Here is a 3,406-nt window from a genome sequence, read left to right as displayed (position 1 = left end):
CCCCAGCACCGGCGTCCAGCCTCCCTCTGCCCCCTGCAAACCCCCCTTCCCCAGGAGGGGTGGGATAACGCCGGGAGAGATGGGGATAATGCCAGGAATGATGGGGATAACGCCGGGAGGGATGGGGATAATGCCAGGAATGATGGGGATAACGCCGGGAGGGATGGGGATAACGTGGGAGACAATGCCAGGAGCAACACAAGGTGGGTAGCACCAGGGACGAAGTGGGGGCTGACACTGGGAGCACTGGGGCTGGGGCAGTGGGGACACTCGGGGTGCCATGTCACAGGCCCCGGGGGACCCCCCATTACAGCCCTGCTCCCCCCCTGCCCGTGCCCCGTCCCCCGGGGAGCAGAGCCCCAGTGAACGCTCTTCCCAGCGAGTCTCCTTCCCGGAGAGGGGGGTGGGGTTCAAAGAAAAGGGGGGGGGGAAGTGCTGTTCTGTTTTTGGAGAGAGTAATGGTTTCCATCCCGAAAGCTGTCAGCGAGAGCAGACACAGGGGGAGCGCCCGGGCGCAGGAAGGAGGACAGACGGACAGACGGACGGCGGGGATCGACCCATCACCTGCAGCCCAGATGCCCGGGAGCTGCCCCCCCGCCGTACCCACGGAGAATCAGCACAGCTCAGGATGGTTTGGGTGGGAAGGGACCTTCAAGCCCCCCCAGTGCCACCCCCTGCCCTGGGCAGGGACACCTCCCACCACACCACGTTGCTCCAAGCCCCCTCCAACCTGCCCTTGAACCCCTCCAGGGATGGGGCAGCCACAGCTTCTCGGGCCAACTTGGGCCAGGCTCTCACCACCCTCAGGGTGGGCAATTTCTCCCCAATATCCAGCCTAAATCTCCCCTCTTGCAGTGTCCAACCCTTCCCCCTCCTCCTAGGGCTCCCCTCCCTCAGCCAGAGTCCCTCCCCAGCTTTCCTGGTCCCCTTGAGGGACAGGGGTGGCCGTACCAGGACACGCAGGTGGCTGTGCCAAGCCACGCTGCAATAAGGCTGGAGCGTTGGGACATGGAAATACCCCAACACGGGCATCACCAACACCCCAAAGCCGGCATTTCCAGCACCCCTCGCTGCCACCGCGCTGGGAAAGCTCTGCCAGCCCCTCCCAGCCCCCTCCCAGCCCGGAGGGGACGGGGGGGTGTCCAGCGAGGAGGGGACGCAGGGGGACACGGCAGGGCTCAGCTGGCCCAGGTTTGGCACATGTCTCCTGCAGCTGCCCACGGTGCCACCATCCCCACACAGCTCTGCACCTGCACCCCGGGGCTGGGGTGCTGGGGTCTAATTGGGCAGTGATGGGGTCCAACTGGGCGATAACGGGGTCTAATTGGGCAGTGATGGGGTCTAATTGGGCAGTGATTGGATCTAATTGGGCAATGATGGTGTCCAGTTGGGTGATGACGGGGTCCAGCTGAGCAATGATGGGGTCCAACTGGATGATGGTGGTATCTAACTGGGCAATGATGGGGTTCAACTGGGCACGCCAGGCCCCCAGCACCATGAAGGTGGCCATGGGCAGCCGGCACTGGATGGTTTTTGGGGGTCCAGCCCAGCCCCAGCCCAGCCCGTGGGCAGACACCCCGCGAGGGTCCTGCCAGAGCCCCCCGGGAGCGGGGGAGGGGGAGGAGGGAGCAGCCCTGCCCCGCAGCAGCCACAGAGGAGGCGCATTGTCAGGGGAAGGTAACATTAATTATTATTATTAATTAATGCCTTATTTTACAGTGCCCCCATGTGCACTAGGCGCCTTCCAGCACGGGAGATGAGCCGGGGTCCCCGCTGGAAGGGCTGGCTCCCCTCGCACCCACAGCCTGGCATGGCACAGCCGGGGGGTGCCGGGCCCCTCCGTACTTGTGCCAGGGGCTGTGGACCCCCGGGTGGTGCCGGGATGGTCCCTGGGACAGGCTGCCCCCCTGGACCCCTCCATCCTTGGCACCCACTTTGGCGTGTGGCCCCAGTTGAGCACTGGTTTTGGTGGTGCAGCCTGTGCCCGGTGTTGGGGGTGGCAGCGTGGGCATCCCCCAGTGCCCACCGTGGCTGGAGGCACCCAGCAACCTCCCCCCCATCTCCCCACAGCCCCCACGGCTCTTCTGGGGTCTCGGGTGCTCCTGGCAGCCCAAAGTCCCCAGGGGTTCCCCACTGGCAAGAGCAGAGCCCATCTCCCCTCCATGGCAGGTTGGTCGTGGTGGTGCCCGGCTCTCCAGCCCCCCCCAGCACCCCCGGCACCACCGGAGCCCGGATCAGCCCCCGGGAACCTCAGGTGTGGCAACAACCCCCCAGGACTCACAGCCATCCTGATCGCTGAGCCCTCTGACTCACCGCGGTGCCCATCACCCGGCTTCAGGCCTCCCCGGGCACTGCCCATGCCAACACCTGGCAGGGGACGGTGCCCCGAGGATGCCCCGGTCCCCGCTCGGCACCAGCATCCCTCTGGATGGGAGAAGGGGGGGGGGGCTCCCTCCAGCCCCCCCAGCATGGGGTGCCAGGGTGTGGGGCAGGGTGCCCAGCCAGCAGAAGGTCCTGGAGACCCCCCGGAGGTGCCCGGTGGGTGCAGGGGGGACACGGCTGGCACAGGCGTGGGGAGAAGGGATGGGGTGAGGGGGTGCCCCAGGCCGGGCAGAGGGTGTGGGCACTGGGCTTGCTGTGGGGGGACCGTGGGTCCTGGCCTGGCTCAGTTTGGCCCAGCATGGCATGGCACATCTGGGTTCAGCTTGGCCTGCTCTGGCATGGGTTGGCTCACCGGGCTCTGGCCTGGCACAGCACTGACTCGACCCAGTCTGGCCTGGCTTGGCATCACCCAGCCTGGCATGGCTTGGCATGGCACAGCCCTCCACTATGCTTGGCTTGGTCTGGTTTGGCATGGCATGGCGCAGTATGGCATGGCTTGGTGTGGCATGGAATGGCTTGGCATGGCTTGAATTGGTCCAGCATGGTCTGACTGGGCACAGTATGTCTTGGCACAGCTTGGCATGGCATGGCACAGTTTGGCTTGGTCTGACATGGTCTGGCTTGGGACAGCATGGCACACCTTGGCACGGCATAGCATGGCATGGCATGGCTTGCCTTGGTCTGGCAATGTCTGGCTTGGCACGGCTTGGCACAGCTCAGCATGGCATGGCACAGCCTGGCATGGCATGGCTTGGTAATGTCTGGCTTGGCACAGCTCAGCATGGCTTGGTCCAGCATGGTCTGTCTTGGCACGACATGACAGGGCTTGGCACGGCACGGCTTGGCTTGGCTTGGTCCGGCATGGTCTGGCACGGCCTGGCTTGGCACGGCATTGCTTGGCACCGCTTGGCTCGGTCCGGCACGCTTTGGCTTGGCACAACACGCTTTGGCAGGGCTTGACACGGCTTGGCACAGCACGGCACGGCTTGGCAGGGCACGGCGTGTCCCCGCGGTGCCCCGCCGT

The sequence above is a fragment of the Calidris pugnax genome, unplaced genomic scaffold (assembly GCF_001431845.1).
Source record: "Calidris pugnax isolate Ruff unplaced genomic scaffold, ASM143184v1 scaffold639, whole genome shotgun sequence".
In the NCBI taxonomy this organism is placed as follows: Eukaryota; Metazoa; Chordata; class Aves; order Charadriiformes; family Scolopacidae; genus Calidris; species Calidris pugnax.
Note: the sequence above shows the minus strand (reverse complement) of the source record.